Consider the following 17,225-nt stretch of genomic DNA (forward strand, 5'->3'; position numbering starts at 1 on the left):
CTTTGGGGTTGCTGTGTCTTTTTGATTTTAATTTCCCTAAGCTATAGGACCATAAGTGGAAGTGCCCTAGGCTCTGTTGCTTTGTTTTTTAGATGTTTCAGGAAACACCATACATTTCTCCCGAGTGTCTGTTGGAAATTTACATCCCGCCCATCAGCATAACAAGGCTCCCAGTTCTCCATGGCCTGTCCTGCCTTTCTGGATTTTACACTTTTTTCAGATGGCCCTTTTGACCGGGGGGAAGTGAGACTTCATTGTAGTGCAGATTTCCTTTGCAAGCTTGCTTGGTTGGCCAAAAAGGGCGTATGCGTTTTTTCCTGAATATATTCAGGAAAAAACGCATACGCCCTTTTTGGCCAAGTGCATCATTGTGGACGTTCTGCCTCTTTTCCTATGCTTTCAATGCAATTCCAGTCTACCTCCTGAAATCGGTTTCCTGCAATTCTGCCCCGCTTTCAAGTCCTCTTGGCAGCCTTACTTCAGTATATTTTTGGACGATAGCTGTCATTTATAACTCTGCAGGTTTGTGAATTACAGTGCCCCTGAGCTCCTTTCTTCAACTCGCTTTCTTGTGACCTGGCCGCAACACCGCAGGATGGCTTCAGGCCCTAATCTGGTTCCGGCACGGCACGCTGAGCCTTTGGTTAATTCCTCTTCCTGGTGGGAAATGAGAGTTAAATTTGCCCGTCCAGACACCTCCAGCTAGTCTCTCATTGGTTCTCGCTATTCCTGTTCATCTTCCGCAGAAATTGCAAACTAGGCCAAACAGGAGGTTAAAGGGACTGACTCTCCAAGTCGGGAGAGTGTTAGTAAAGCGTCTGGAATGTTGCACCCGAGTACCAGGGTACGAAAACTGAGACATATTTAAACACGTCTCCCGATCACATGGTTGATCATACTCTAGGTTCCACATGCATGTTTTAGCTGGAGGAAGAACACCTTAAACCTGGGTAGTTAAAACCCGTGGAATGGGTACCATGCAATATGACTTCAAAGGGTCTTCATTTGCTCACCGAACCTCTCCAATCCTATCACTGCTGCGTTTATGCCCCTGTACACATGCTTGATTCTCTTTCAGAGACATAGCAATCCATAGGTTTTAAGATACTTACTAGTCAGGTACATTCTTAGACGTTTAATATGCGGTGTTGAGTCCATTTCGCTGAGCAAGGAGTAGTTCTTGTCTATTCCATATTTGGCTTAAGGAACTTTATCTGTGCTCATTTCAATCTCTGGTTTTATGCAGCACCCCAACTCACCTTTACCCTTAAGCAAGCATAAGTTGCTTTTCTAAATTTGAGACCCTGTTCTGTTCTGTAATTCAGTTCCTGTGTAGCCAAGTTTACATTCCGTGTATTAGTGATATCTTATGATGTTTCTTTTTCTGTGTGACTTATTTCAGTTAGAATCATCATACCTGAATCCACTCATTGTGCTGCTAAGGGCCTGATGACATAGATTTCATTGCTGAGTGATATTGCTTTGTAAATAAATACCACAACTTCTTTATCCATTTTCCACTTTCTGTGATGTTGAACTTGTACTGTAAACGAGGTTCTTGTAAACAGAGGCATCCCAAACTATGGGGTGGCTGTGTCTTTTTGATTTTAATTTCCCTAAGCTATAGGACCATAAGTGGAAGTGCCCTAGGCTCTGTTGCTTTGTTTTTTAGATGTTTCAGGAAACACCATACACTTCTCCCGAGTGTCTGTTGGCAATTTACATCCCGCCCATCAGCATAACAAGGCCCCCAGTTCTCCATGGCCTGTCCTGCCTTTCTGGATTTTACACTTTTTTCAGATGGCCCTTTTGACCGGGGGGAAGTGAGACTTCATTGTAGTGCAGATTTCCTTTGCAAGCTTGCTTGGTTGGCCAAAAAGGGCGTATGCGTTTTTTCCTGAATATATTCAGGAAAAAACGCATACACCCTTTTTGGCCAAGTGCATCATTGTGGACGTTCTGCCTCTTTTCCTATGCTTTCAATGCAATTCCAGTCTACCTCCTGAAATCGGTTTCCTGCAATTCTGCCCCGCTTTCAAGTCCTCTTGGCAGCCTTACTTCAGTATATTTTTGGACGATAGCTGTCATTTATAACTCTGCAGGTTTGTGAATTACAGTGCCCCTGAGCTCCTTTCTTCAACTCGCTTTCTTTTGAGCTGGCCTCAACACCGCAGGATGGCTTCAGGCCCTAATCTTGTTCCGGCACGACACGCGGAGCCTTTGGTTAATTCCTCTTCCTCGTGGGAAATGAGAGTTAAATTTGCCCGTCCAGACACCTCCAGCTAGTCTCTCATTGGTTCTCGCTATTCCTGTTCATCTTCCGCAGAAATTGCAAACTGGGCCAAACTGGAGGTTAAAGGGACTGACTCTCCAAGTCTGGAGGGTGTTGGTAAAGCATCTGGAATGTTGCACCCGAGTACCAGGGGAGGAAAACTGAGACATATTTGAACACGTCTCCCGATCACATGGTTGGTCATACTCTAGGTTCCACATGCATATTTTAGCTGAAGGAAGAATACCTTAAACCAGGGTTGTTGAAACCCGTGGAATGGGTACCATGCAATATGACTTCAAAGGGTCTTCATTTGCTCACCGAACCTCTCCAATCCTATCACTGCTGCGTTTATGCCCCTGTACACACGCTTGATTCTCTTTTGGAGACATAGCAATCCATAGGTTTTAAGATACTTACTAGTCAGGTACATTCTTAGGCGTTTAATATGGGGTGTTGAGTCCATTTCGTTGAGCAAGGAGTAGCTCTTGTCTATTCCATATTTGGCTTAAGGAACTTTATCTGTGCTCATTTCAATCGCTGGTTTTATGCAGCACGCCAAATCACCTTTCCCCTTAAGGAAGCATAAGTTGGTTTTCTAAATTTGAGACCCTGTTCTGTTTTGGAATTCAGTTCCTGTGTAGCCAAGTTTACATTCCGTGTATTAGTGATATCTTATGATGTTTCTTTTTCTGTGTGACTTATTTCCGTTAGAATCATCGTACCTGAATCCACTCATTATGCTGCTACGGGCCTGATGACATAGATTTCATTGCTGAGTGATACTGCATTGTACGTAAGTACCACAAGTTCTTTATCCATTTTTCACTTTCTGTGATATTGAACTTGTACGGTAAACGAGGTTCTTGTAAACAGAGGCGTCCCAAATTTTGGGGTGGCTGTGTCTTTTTGATTTTAATTTCCCTAAGCTATAGGACCATAAGTGGAAGTGCCCTAGGCTCTGTTGCTTTGTTTTTTAGATGTTTCAGGAAACACCATACACTTCTCCCGAGTGTCTGTTGGCAATTTACATCCCGCCCATCAGCATAACAAGGCTCCCAGTTCTCCATGGCCTGTCCTGCCTTTCTGGATTTTACACTTTCTTTAGATGGCCCTTTTGACCGGGGGGAAGTGAGACTTCATTGTAGTGCAGATTTCCTTTGCAAGTTTGCTTGGTTGGCCAAAAAGGGCGTATGCGTTTTTTCCTGAATATATTCTGGAAAAAACACATACACCCTTTTTGGCCAAGTGCATCATTGTGGACGTTCTGCCTCTTTTCCTATGCTTTCAATGTAATTCCAGTCTACCTCCTGAAATCGGTTTCCTGCAATTCTGCCCCGCTTTCAAGTCCTCTTGGCAGCCTTACTTCAGTATATTTTTGGACGATAGCTGTCATTTATAACTCTGCAGGTTTGTGAATTACAGTGCCCCTGAGCTCCTTTCTTCAACTCGCTTTCTTTTGAGCTGGCCGCCACACCGCAGGATGGCTTCAGGCCCTAATCTGGTTCCGGCACGGCACGCTGAGCCTGTGGTTATTTCCTCTTCCTGGTGGGAAATGAGAGTTAAATTTGCCCGTCCAGACACCTCCAGCTAGTCTCTCATTGGTTCTCCCTATGCCTGTTCATCTTCCGCAGAAATTGCAAACTGGGCCAAACAGGAGGTTAAAGGCGCTGAGTCTCCAAGTGGGGAGAGTGTTAGTAAAGCGTCTGGAATGTTGCACCCGAGTACCAGGGGAGGAAAACTGAGACATATTTGAACACGTCTCCCGTTCACACGGTTGATCCTACTCTGGGTTCCACATGCATGTTTTAGCTGAAGGAAGAATACCTTAAACCTGGAGAGTTGAGACCCGTGGAATGGGTACCATGCAATATGACTTCAAAGGGTCTTCATTTGCTCACCGAACCTCTCCAATCCTATCACTGCTGCGTTTATGCCCCTGTACACACGCTTGATTCTCTTTTGGAGACATAGCAATCCATAGGTTTTAAGATACTTACTAGTCAGGTACATTCTTAGGCGTTTAATATGGGGTGTTGAGTCCATTTCGTTGAGCAAGGAGTAGCTCTTGTCTATTCCATATTTGGCTTAAGCAACTTTATCTGTGCTCATTTCAATCTCTGGTTTTATGCAGCACCCCAACTCACCTTTCCCCTTAAGCAAGCATAAGTTGGTTTTCTAAATTTGAGACCCTGTTTTGTTCTGTAATTCAGTTCCTGTGTAGCCAAGTTTACATTCCGTGTATTACTGATATCTTATGATGTTTCTTTTTCTGTGTGACTTATTTCAGTTAGAATGATCATACCTGAATCCACTCATCATGCTGCTACCGGCCTGATGACATAGATTTCGTTGCTGAGTGATATTGCTTTGTAAGTAAATACCACAACTTCTTTATCCATTTTTCACTTTCTGCGATGTTGAACTTGTACTGTAAACGAGGTTCTTGTAAACAGAGGCATCCCAAACTTTGGGGTGGCTGTGTCTTTTTGATTTTAATTTCCCTAAGCTATAGGACCATAACTGGAAGTGCCCTAGGCTCTGTTGCTTTGTTTTTTAGATGTTTCAGGAAACACCATACACTTCTCCCAAGTGTCTGTTGGCAATTTACATCCCGCCCATCAGCATAACAAGGCTCCCAGTTCTCCATGGCCTGTCCTGCCTTTCTGGATTTTACACTTTTTTCAGATGGCCCTTTTGACCGGGGGGAAGTGAGACTTCATTGTAGTGCAGATTTCCTTTGCAAGCTTGCTTGGTTGGCCAAAAAGGGCGTATGCGTTTTTTCCTGAATATATTCAGGAAAAAACGCATACGCCCTTTTTGGCCAAGTGCATCATTGTGGACGTTCTGCCTCTTTTCCTATGCTTTCAATGCAATTCCAGTCTACCTCCTGAAATCGGTTTCCTGCAATTCTGCCCCGCTTTCAAGTCCTCTTGGCAGCCTTACTTCAGTATATTTTTGGACGATAGCTGTCATTTATAACTCTGCAGGTTTGTGAATTACAGTGCCCCTGAGCTCCTTTCTTCAACTCGCTTTCTTGTGACCTGGCCGCAACACCGCAGGATGGCTTCAGGCCCTAATCTGGTTCCGGCACGGCACGCTGAGCCTTTGGTTAATTCCTCTTCCTGGTGGGAAATGAGAGTTAAATTTGCCCGTCCAGACACCTCCAGCTAGTCTCTCATTGGTTCTCGCTATTCCTGTTCATCTTCCGCAGAAATTGCAAACTAGGCCAAACAGGAGGTTGAAGGCACTGACTCTCCAAGTCGGGAGAGTGTTAGTAAAGCGTCTGGAATGTTGCACCCGAGTACCAGGGTACGAAAACTGAGACATATTTAAACACGTCTCCCGATCACATGGTTGATCATACTCTAGGTTCCACATGCATGTTTTAGCTGGAGGAAGAACACCTTAAACCTGGGTAGTTAAAACCCGTGGAATGGGTACCATGCAATATGACTTCAAAGGGTCTTCATTTGCTCACCGAACCTCTCCAATCCTATCACTGCTGCGTTTATGCCCCTGTACACATGCTTGATTCTCTTTCAGAGACATAGCAATCCATAGGTTTTAAGATACTTACTAGTCAGGTACATTCTTAGACGTTTAATATGCGGTGTTGAGTCCATTTCGCTGAGCAAGGAGTAGTTCTTGTCTATTCCATATTTGGCTTAAGGAACTTTATCTGTGCTCATTTCAATCTCTGGTTTTATGCAGCACCCCAACTCACCTTTACCCTTAAGCAAGCATAAGTTGCTTTTCTAAATTTGAGACCCTGTTCTGTTCTGTAATTCAGTTCCTGTGTAGCCAAGTTTACATTCCGTGTATTAGTGATATCTTATGATGTTTCTTTTTCTGTGTGACTTATTTCAGTTAGAATCATCATACCTGAATCCACTCATTGTGCTGCTAAGGGCCTGATGACATAGATTTCATTGCTGAGTGATATTGCTTTGTAAATAAATACCACAACTTCTTTATCCATTTTCCACTTTCTGTGATGTTGAACTTGTACTGTAAACGAGGTTCTTGTAAACAGAGGCATCCCAAACTATGGGGTGGCTGTGTCTTTTTGATTTTAATTTCCCTAAGCTATAGGACCATAAGTGGAAGTGCCCTAGGCTCTGTTGCTTTGTTTTTTAGATGTTTCAGGAAACACCATACACTTCTCCCGAGTGTCTGTTGGCAATTTACATCCCGCCCATCAGCATAACAAGGCCCCCAGTTCTCCATGGCCTGTCCTGCCTTTCTGGATTTTACACTTTTTTCAGATGGCCCTTTTGACCGGGGGGAAGTGAGACTTCATTGTAGTGCAGATTTCCTTTGCAAGCTTGCTTGGTTGGCCAAAAAGGGCGTATGCGTTTTTTCCTGAATATATTCAGGAAAAAACGCATACACACTTTTTGGCCAAGTGCATCATTGTGGACGTTCTGCCTCTTTTCCTATGCTTTCAATGCAATTCCAGTCTACCTCCTGAAATCGGTTTCCTGCAATTCTGCCCCGCTTTCAAGTCCTCTTGGCAGCCTTACTTCAGTATATTTTTGGACGATAGCTGTCATTTATAACTCTGCAGGTTTGTGAATTACAGTGCCCCTGAGCTCCTTTCTTCAACTCGCTTTCTTTTGAGCTGGCCTCAACACCGCAGGATGGCTTCAGGCCCTAATCTTGTTCCGGCACGACACGCGGAGCCTTTGGTTAATTCCTCTTCCTCGTGGGAAATGAGAGTTCAATTTGCCCGTCCAGACACCTCCAGCTAGTCTCTCATTGGTTCTCGCTATTCCTGTTCATCTTCCGCAGAAATTGCAAACTGGGCCAAACTGGAGGTTAAAGGGACTGACTCTCCAAGTCTGGAGGGTGTTGGTAAAGCATCTGGAATGTTGCACCCGAGTACCAGGGGAGGAAAACTGAGACATATTTGAACACGTCTCCCGATCACATGGTTGGTCATACTCTAGGTTCCACATGCATATTTTAGCTGAAGGAAGAATACCTTAAACCAGGGTTGTTGAAACCCGTGGAATGGGTACCATGCAATATGACTTCAAAGGGTCTTCATTTGCTCACCGAACCTCTCCAATCCTATCACTGCTGCGTTTATGCCCCTGTACACACGCTTGATTCTCTTTTGGAGACATAGCAATCCATAGGTTTTAAGATACTTACTAGTCAGGTACATTCTTAGGCGTTTAATATGGGGTGTTGAGTCCATTTCGTTGAGCAAGGAGTAGCTCTTGTCTATTCCATATTTGGCTTAAGGAACTTTATCTGTGCTCATTTCAATCGCTGGTTTTATGCAGCACGCCAAATCACCTTTCCCCTTAAGGAAGCATAAGTTGGTTTTCTAAATTTGAGACCCTGTTCTGTTTTGGAATTCAGTTCCTGTGTAGCCAAGTTTACATTCCGTGTATTAGTGATATCTTATGATGTTTCTTTTTCTGTGTGACTTATTTCAGTTAGAATCATCGTACCTGAATCCACTCATTATGCTGCTACGGGCCTGATGACATAGATTTCATTGCTGAGTGATACTGCATTGTACGTAAGTACCACAAGTTCTTTATCCATTTTTCACTTTCTGTGATATTGAACTTGTACGGTAAACGAGGTTCTTGTAAACAGAGGCGTCCCAAATTTTGGGGTGGCTGTGTCTTTTTGATTTTAATTTCCCTAAGCTATAGGACCATAAGTGGAAGTGCCCTAGGCTCTGTTGCTTTGTTTTTTAGATGTTTCAGGAAACACCATACACTTCTCCCGAGTGTCTGTTGGCAATTTACATCCCGCCCATCAGCATAACAAGGCTCCCAGTTCTCCATGGCCTGTCCTGCCTTTCTGGATTTTACACTTTCTTTAGATGGCCCTTTTGACCGGGGGGAAGTGAGACTTCATTGTAGTGCAGATTTCCTTTGCAAGTTTGCTTGGTTGTCCAAAAAGGGCGTATGCGTTTTTTCCTGAATATATTCTGGAAAAAACACATACACCCTTTTTGGCCAAGTGCATCATTGTGGACGTTCTGCCTCTTTTCCTATGCTTTCAATGTAATTCCAGTCTACCTCCTGAAATCGGTTTCCTGCAATTCTGCCCCGCTTTCAAGTCCTCTTGGCAGCCTTACTTCAGTATATTTTTGGACGATAGCTGTCATTTATAACTCTGCAGGTTTGTGAATTACAGTGCCCCTGAGCTCCTTTCTTCAACTCGCTTTCTTTTGAGCTGGCCGCCACACCGCAGGATGGCTTCAGGCCCTAATCTGGTTCCGGCACGGCACGCTGAGCCTGTGGTTATTTCCTCTTCCTGGTGGGAAATGAGAGTTAAATTTGCCCGTCCAGACACCTCCAGCTAGTCTCTCATTGGTTCTCCCTATGCCTGTTCATCTTCCGCAGAAATTGCAAACTGGGCCAAACAGGAGGTTAAAGGCGCTGAGTCTCCAAGTGGGGAGAGTGTTAGTAAAGCGTCTGGAATGTTGCACCCGAGTACCAGGGGAGGAAAACTGAGACATATTTGAACACGTCTCCCGTTCACACGGTTGATCCTACTCTGGGTTCCACATGCATGTTTTAGCTGAAGGAAGAATACCTTAAACCTGGAGAGTTGAGACCCGTGGAATGGGTACCATGCAATATGACTTCAAAGGGTCTTCATTTGCTCACCGAACCTCTCCAATCCTATCACTGCTGCGTTTATGCCCCTGTACACACGCTTGATTCTCTTTTGGAGACATAGCAATCCATAGGTTTTAAGATACTTACTAGTCAGGTACATTCTTAGGCGTTTAATATGGGGTGTTGAGTCCATTTCGTTGAGCAAGGAGTAGCTCTTGTCTATTCCATATTTGGCTTAAGCAACTTTATCTGTGCTCATTTCAATCTCTGGTTTTATGCAGCACCCCAACTCACCTTTCCCCTTAAGCAAGCATAAGTTGGTTTTCTAAATTTGAGACCCTGTTTTGTTCTGTAATTCAGTTCCTGTGTAGCCAAGTTTACATTCCGTGTATTACTGATATCTTATGATGTTTCTTTTTCTGTGTGACTTATTTCAGTTAGAATGATCATACCTGAATCCACTCATCATGCTGCTACCGGCCTGATGACATAGATTTCGTTGCTGAGTGATATTGCTTTGTAAGTAAATACCACAACTTCTTTATCCATTTTTCACTTTCTGCGATGTTGAACTTGTACTGTAAACGAGGTTCTTGTAAACAGAGGCATCCCAAACTTTGGGGTGGCTGTGTCTTTTTGATTTTAATTTCCCTAAGCTATAGGACCATAAGTGGAAGTGCCCTAGGCTCTGTTGCTTTGTTTTTTAGATGTTTCAGGAAACACCATACACTTCTCCCAAGTGTCTGTTGGCAATTTACATCCCGCCCATCAGCATAACAAGGCTCCCAGTTCTCCATGGCCTGTCCTGCCTTTCTGGATTTTACACTTTTTTCAGATGGCCCTTTTGACCGGGGGGAAGTGAGACTTCATTGTAGTGCAGATTTCCTTTGCAAGCTTGCTTGGTTGGCCAAAAAGGGCGTATGCGTTTTTTCCTGAATATATTCAGGAAAAAACGCATACGCCCTTTTTGGCCAAGTGCATCATTGTGGACGTTCTGCCTCGTTTCCTATGCTTTCAATGTAATTCCAGTCTACCTCATGAAATCGGTTTCCTGCAATTCTGCCCCGCTTTCAAGTCCTCTTGGCAACCTTACTTCAGTATATTTTTGGACAATAGCTGTCATTTATAAGTCTGCAGGTTTGTGAATTACAGTGCCCCTGAGCTCCTTTCTTCAACTCGCTTTCTTGTGACCTGGCCGCAACACCGCAGGATGGCTTCAGGCCCTAATCTGGTTCCGGCACGGCACGCTGAGCCTTTGGTTATTTCCTCTTCCTGGTGGGAAATGAGAGTTCAATTTGCCCGTCCAGACACCTCCAGCTAGTCTCTCATTGGTTCTCGCTATTCCTGTTCATCTTCCGCAGAAATGGCAAACTGGGCCAAACAGGAGGTTAAAGGCGCTGACTCTCCATGTGGGGAGAGTGTTAGTAAAGCATCTGGAATGTTGCACCCGAGTACCAGGGGAGGAAAACTGAGACATATTTGAACACGTCTCCCGTTCACATGGTTGATCATACTCTGGGTTCCACATGCATGTTTTAGCTGAAGGAAGAATACCTTAAACCTGGAGAGTTGAGACCCGTGGAATGGGTACCATGCAATATGACTTCAAAGGGTCTTCATTTGCTCACCGAACCTCTCCAATCCTATCACTGCTGCGTTTATGCCTCTGTACACACGCTTGATTCTCTTTTGGAGACATAGCAATCCATAGGTTTTAAGATACTTACTAGTCAGGTACATTCTTAGGCGTTTAATATGGGGTGTTGAGTCCATTTCGTTGAGCAAGGAGTAGCTCTTGTCTATTCCATATTTGGCTTAAGGAACTTTATCTGTGCTCATTTCAATGTCTGGTTTTATGCAACACCCCAACTCACCTTTCCCCTTAAGCAAGCATAAGTTGGTTTTCTAAATTTGAGACCCTGTTCTGTTTTGGAATTCAGTTCCTGTGTAGCCAAGTTTACATTCCGTGTATTAGTGATATCTTATGATGTTTCTTTTTCTGTGTGACTTATTTCAGTTAGAATCATCGTACCTGAATCCACTCATTATGCTGCTACGGGCCTGATGACATAGATTTCATTGCTGAGTGATACTGCATTGTACGTAAGTACCACAAGTTCTTTATCCATTTTTCACTTTCTGTGATATTGAACTTGTACGGTAAACGAGGTTCTTGTAAACAGAGGCGTCCCAAACTTTGGGGTGCTGTGTCTTTTTGATTTTAATTTCCCTAAGCTATAGGACCATAAGTGGAAGTGCCCTAGGCTCTGTTGCTTTGTTTTTTAGATGTTTCAGGAAACACCATACACTTCTCCCGAGTGTCTGTTGGCAATTTACATCCCGCCCATCAGCATAACAAGGCTCCCAGTTCTCCATGGCCTGTCCTGCCTTTCTGGATTTTACACTTTTTTCAGATGGCCCTTTTGACCGGGGGGAAGTGAGACTTCATTGTAGTGCAGATTTCCTTTGCAAGCTTGCTTGGTTGGCCAAAAAGGGCGTATGCGTTTTTTCCTGAATATATTCAGGAAAAAACGCATACGCCCTTTTTGGCCAAGTGCATCATTGTGGACGTTCTGCCTCGTTTCCTATGCTTTCAATGTAATTCCAGTCTACCTCCTGAAATCGGTTTCCTGCAATTCTGCCCCGCTTTCAAGTCCTCTTGGCAACCTTACTTCAGTATATTTTTGGACAATAGCTGTCATTTATAAGTCTGCAGGTTTGTGAATTACAGTGCCCCTGAGCTCCTTTCTTCAACTCGCTTTCTTGTGACCTGGCCGCAACACCGCAGGATGGCTTCAGGCCCTAATCTGGTTCCGGCACGGCACGCTGAGCCTTTGGTTATTTCCTCTTCCTGGTGGGAAATGAGAGTTCAATTTGCCCGTCCAGACACCTCCAGCTAGTCTCTCATTGGTTCTCGCTATTCCTGTTCATCTTCCGCAGAAATGGCAAACTGGGCCAAACAGGAGGTTAAAGGCGCTGACTCTCCATGTGGGGAGAGTGTTAGTAAAGCATCTGGAATGTTGCACCCGAGTACCAGGGGAGGAAAACTGAGACATATTTGAACACGTCTCCCGTTCACATGGTTGATCATACTCTGGGTTCCACATGCATGTTTTAGCTGAAGGAAGAATACCTTAAACCTGGAGAGTTGAGACCCGTGGAATGGGTACCATGCAATATGACTTCAAAGGGTCTTCATTTGCTCACCGAACCTCTCCAATCCTATCACTGCTGCGTTTATGCCTCTGTACACACGCTTGATTCTCTTTTGGAGACATAGCAATCCATAGGTTTTAAGATACTTACTAGTCAGGTACATTCTTAGGCGTTTAATATGGGGTGTTGAGTCCATTTCGTTGAGCAAGGAGTAGCTCTTGTCTATTCCATATTTGGCTTAAGGAACTTTATCTGTGCTCATTTCCATGTCTGGTTTTATGCAACACCCCAACTCACCTTTCCCCTTAAGCAAGCATAAGTTGGTTTTCTAAATTTGAGACCCTGTTCTGTTTTGGAATTCAGTTCCTGTGTAGCCAAGTTTACATTCCGTGTATTACTGATATCTTATGATGTTTCTTTTTCTGTGTGACTTATTTCAGTTAGAATCATCGTACCTGAATCCACTCATTATGCTGCTACGGGCCTGATGACATAGATTTCATTGCTGAGTGATACTGCATTGTACGTAAGTACCACAAGTTCTTTATCCATTTTTCACTTTCTGTGATATTGAACTTGTACGGTAAACGAGGTTCTTGTAAACAGAGGCGTCCCAAACTTTGGGGTGCTGTGTCTTTTTGATTTTAATTTCCCTAAGCTATAGGACCATAAGTGGAAGTGCCCTAGGCTCTGTTGCTTTGTTTTTTAGATGTTTCAGGAAACACCATACACTTCTCCCGAGTGTCTGTTGGCAATTTACATCCCGCCCATCAGCATAACAAGGCTCCCAGTTCTCCATGGCCTGTCCTGCCTTTCTGGATTTTACACTTTTTTCAGATGGCCCTTTTGACCGGGGGGAAGTGAGACTTCATTGTAGTGCAGATTTCCTTTGCAAGCTTGCTTGGTTGGCCAAAAAGGGCGTATGCGTTTTTTCCTGAATATATTCAGGAAAAAACGCATACGCCCTTTTTGGCCAAGTGTATCATTGTGGACGTTCTGCCTCTTTTCCTATGCTTTCAATGCAATTCCAGTCTACCTCCTGAAATCGGTTTCCTGCAATTCTGCCCCGCTTTCAAGTCCTCTTGGCAGCCTTACTTCAGTATATTTTTGGACGATAGCTGTCATTTATAACTCTGCAGGTTTGTGAATTACAGTGCCCCTGAGCTCCTTTCTTCAACTCGCTTTCTTGTGACCTGGCCGCAACACCGCAGGATGGCTTCAGGCCCTAATCCGGTTCCGGCACGGCACGCTGAGCCTTAGGTTATTTCCTCTTCCTGATGGGAAATGAGAGTTAAATTTGCCCGTCCAGACACCTCCAGCTAGTCTCTCATTGGTTCTCCCTATTCCTGTTCATCTTCCGCAGAAATTGCAAACTGGGCCAAACAGGAGGTTAAAGGCGCTGACTCTCCAAGTGGGGAGAGTGTTAGTAAAGCGTCTGGAATGTTGCACCCGAGTACCAGGGGACAAAAACTGAGACATATTTGAACACGTCTCCCGTTCACACGGTTGATCATACTCTGGGTTCCACATGCATGTTTTAGCTGAAGGAAGAATACCTTAAACCTGGAGAGTTGAGACCCGTGTAATGGGTACCATGCAATATGACTTCAAAGGGTCTCCATTTGCTCACCGAACCTCTCCAATCCTATCACTGCTGCGTTTATGCCCCTGTACACATGCTTGATTCTCTTTCGGAGACATAGCAATCCATAGGTTTTAAGATACTTACTAGTCAGGTACATTCTTAGGCGTTTAATATGCGGTGTTGAGTCCATTTCGTTGAGCAATGAGTAGCTCTTGTCTATTCCATATTTGGCTTAAGGAACTTTATCTGTGCTCATTTCAATCTCTGGTTTTATGCAGCACCCCAACTCACCTTTACCCTTAAGCAAGCATAAGTTGCTTTTCTAAATTTGAGACGCTGTTCTGTTCTGTAATTCAGTTCCTGTGTAGCCAAGTTTACATTCCGTGTATTAGTGATATCTTATGATGTTTCTTTTTCTGTGTGACTTATTTCAGTTAGAATCATCATACCTGAATCCACTCATTATGCTGCTAAGGGCCTGATGACATAGATTTCATTGCTGAGTGATATTGCTTTGTAAGTAAATACCACAACTTCTTTATCCATTTTTCACTTTCTGTGATGTTGAACTTGTACTGTAAACGAGGTTCTTGTAAACAGAGGTGTCCCAAACTTTGGGGTGCCTGTGTCTTTTTGATTTTAATTTCCCTAATCTATAGGACCATAAGTGAAAGTGCCCTACGCTCTGTTGCTTTGTTTTTTAGATGTTTCAGGAAACACCATACACTTCTCCCGAGTGTCTGTTGGCAATTTACATCCCGCCCATCAGCATAACAAGGCTCCCAGTTCTCCATGGCCTGTCCTGCCTTTCTGGATTTTACACTTTTTTCAGATGGCCCTTTTGACCGGGGGAAGTGAGACTTCATTGTAGTGCAGATTTCCTTTGCAAGCTTGCTTGGTTGGCCAAAAAGGGCGTATGCGTTTTTTCCTGAATATATTCAGGAAAAAACGCATACGCCCTTTTTGGCCAAGTGCATCATTGTGGACGTTCTGCCTCTTTTCCTATGCTTTCAATGCAATTCCTGTCTACCTCCTGAAATCGGTTTCCTGCAATTCTGCCCCGCTTTCAAGTCCTCTTGGCAGCCTTACTTCAGTATATTTTTGGACAATAGCTGTCATTTATAAGTCTGCAGGTTTGTGAATTACAGTGTCCCTGAGCTCCTTTCTTCAACTCGCTTTCTTGTGACCTGGCCGCAACACCGCAGGATGGCTTCAGGCCCTAATCTGGTTCCGGCACGGCACGCTGAGCCTTTGGTTATTTCCTCTTCCTGGTGGGAAATGAGAGTTCAATTTGCCCGTCCAGACACCTCCAGCTAGTCTCTCATTGGTTCTCGCTATTCCTGTTCATCTTCCGCAGAAATGGCAAACTGGGCCAAACAGGAGGTTAAAGGCGCTGACTCTCCAAGTGGGGAGAGTGTTAGTAAAGCATCTGGAATGTTGCACCCGAGTACCAGAGGAGGAAAACTGAGACATATTTGAACACGTCTCCCGTTCACACGGTTGATCATACTCTGGGTTCCACATGCATGTTTTAGCTGAAGGAAGAATACCTTAAACCTGGAGAGTTGAGACCCGTGGAATGGGTACCATGCAATATGACTTCAAAGGGTCTTCATTTGCTCACCGAACCTCTCCAATCCTATCACTGCTGCGTTTATGCCTCTGTACACACGCTTGATTCTCTTTTGGAGACATAGCAATCCATAGGTTTTAAGATACTTACTAGTCAGGTACATTCTTAGGCGTTTAATATGGGGTGTTGAGTCCATTTCGTTGAGCAAGGAGTAGCTCTTGTCTATTCCATATTTGGCTTAAGGAACTTTATCTGTGCTCATTTCAATGTCTGGTTTTATGCAACACCCCAACTCACCTTTCCCCTTAAGCAAGCATAAGTTGGTTTTCTAAATTTGAGACCCTGTTCTGTTTTGGAATTCAGTTCCTGTGTAGCCAAGTTTACATTCCGTGTATTACTGATATCTTATGATGTTTCTATTTCTGTGTGACTTATTTCAGTTAGAATCATCGTACCTGAATCCACTCATTATGCTGCTACGGGCCTGATGACATAGATTTCATTGCTGAGTGATACTGCATTGTACGTAAGTACCACAAGTTCTTTATCCATTTTTCACTTTCTGTGATATTGAACTTGTACGGTAAACGAGGTTCTTGTAAACAGAGGCGTCCCAAACTTTGGGGTGCTGTGTCTTTTTGATTTTAATTTCCCTAAGCTATAGGACCATAAGTGGAAGTGCCCTAGGCTCTGTTGCTTTGTTTTTTCGATGTTTCAGGAAACACCATACACTTCTCCCGAGTGTCTGTTGGCAATTTACATCCCGCCCATCAGCATAACAAGGCCCCCAGTTCTCCATGGCCTGTCCTGCCTTTCTGGATTTTACACTTTTTTCAGATGGCCCTTTTGACCGGGGGGAAGTGAGACTTCATTGTAGTGCAGATTTCCTTTGCAAGCTTGCTTGGTTGGCCAAAAAGGGCGTATGCGTTTTTTCCTGAATATATTCAGGAAAAAGCGCATACGCCCTTTTTGGCCTAGTGCATCATGGTGGACGTTCTGCCTCTTTTCCTATGCTTTCAATGCAATTCCAGTCTACCTCCTGAAATCGGTTTCCTGCAATTCTGCCCCACTTTCAAGTCCTCTTGGCAGCCTTACTTCAGTATATTTTTGGACGATAGCTGTCATTTATAACTCTGCAGGTTTGTGAATTACAGTGCCCCTGAGCTCCTTTCTTCAACTCGCTTTCTTGTGACATGGCCGCAACACCGCAGGATGGCTTCAGGCCCTAATCTGGTTCCGGCACGGCACGCTAAGCCTTTGGTTATTTCCTCTTCCTTGTGGGAAATGAGAGTTAAATTTGCCCGTCCAGAGACCTCCAGCTAGTCTCTCATTGGTTCTCCCTATTCCTGTTCATCTTCCGCAGAAATTGCAAACTGGGCCAAACAGGAGGTTAAAGGCGCTGACTCTCCAAGTGGGGAGAGTGTTAGTAAAGCGTCTGGAATGTTGCACCCGAGTACCAGGGTACGAAAACTGAGACATGTTTGAACACGTCTCCCGTTCACACGGTTGATCATACTCTGGGTTCCCCATGCATGTTTTAGCTGAAGGAAGAATACCTTAAACCTGGGTAGTTGAAACCCGTGGAATGGGTACCATGCAATATGACTTCAAAGGGTCTTCATTTGCTCACCGAACCTCTCCAATCCTATCACTGCTGCGTTTATGCCCCTGTACACACGCTTGATTCTCTTTTGGAGACATAGCAATCCATAGGTTTTAAGATACTTACTAGTCAGGTACATTCTTAGGCGTTTAATATGGGGTGTTGAGTCCATTTCGTTGAGCAAGGAGTAGCTCTTGCCTATTCCATATTTGGCTTAAGGAACTTTATCTGTGCTCATTTTAATCTCTGGTTTTATGCAGCACCCAAACTCACCTTTCCCCTTAAGCAAGCATAAGTTGGTTTTCTAAATTTGAGACCCTGTTCTGTTTTGGAATTCAGTTCCTGTGTAGCCAAGTTTACATTCCGTGTATTAGTGATATCTTATGATGTTTCTTTTTCTGTGTGACTTATTTCAGTTAGAAACATCATACCTGAATCCACTC

The sequence above is a fragment of the Pseudorca crassidens genome, unplaced genomic scaffold, assembly GCF_039906515.1.
Source record: "Pseudorca crassidens isolate mPseCra1 unplaced genomic scaffold, mPseCra1.hap1 Scaffold_50, whole genome shotgun sequence".
Lineage (NCBI taxonomy): Eukaryota > Metazoa > Chordata > Mammalia > Artiodactyla > Delphinidae > Pseudorca > Pseudorca crassidens.